We start from the raw sequence: 688 nt of genomic DNA on the forward strand, positions 1-688 counted from the left end.
ACCACCACCCCACCACCAGTACAGTAACATTACTCAACCTGCACCACTAATAGTAGCAACAGGCGGGTCATAAATTCTGTAAAAATTACTGGTTGTTGCCCCATTAAAATACCTGTCATTGTTCACTTGGTTTAATCACACACACACAAACACACTACTACTACTACTTATACTTTGTCACTCGAATCGAGTATGACGATCATCCAGCTATGATACAATGATATGAGTTGTTTGGGATGTCTTTCGTTGGTGAGCTCTGAGATGACTAAAGAGGCCGATACGGGCCCGGCAGAGTTGTTCACAGATGTTGCGGGGGCCTACATCTAGTGCGGAGGGGCAGCGGCAGTGTCTTTCCGGCGTTGGCGCTTGCCTGTCTCGGTTTTGGAGCGCTTTTCGAAAGTATTGACACCTTTCTGTAGTGATCCTCCAGGCGTTACGGAGTGGAGTGATCGTCTCCAGGTGAGGTGGTCGATGTGGCACTTTTCAGGTTTATCTTGAGACAAATCTTTATTCCTTTCCAATTGCCCGCCAGCATTGTTTACTATTCGTTAGGTGACTGGAAAGTAGCTGCTTTTGGCAGTCTACTGTCGTCCATGGGTAACATGGCCAGTCCAGGCTGTTGTTCGTGGATAATGGTAGCCTTGATGCTCTACAGTTGAGCAATGGGCTGCACCGAACGGAAGCACTA

This window comes from Homarus americanus, unplaced genomic scaffold, assembly GCF_018991925.1.
Source record: "Homarus americanus isolate GMGI-L3 unplaced genomic scaffold, GMGI_Hamer_2.0 scaffold11022, whole genome shotgun sequence".
NCBI lineage: Eukaryota > Metazoa > Arthropoda > Malacostraca > Decapoda > Nephropidae > Homarus > Homarus americanus.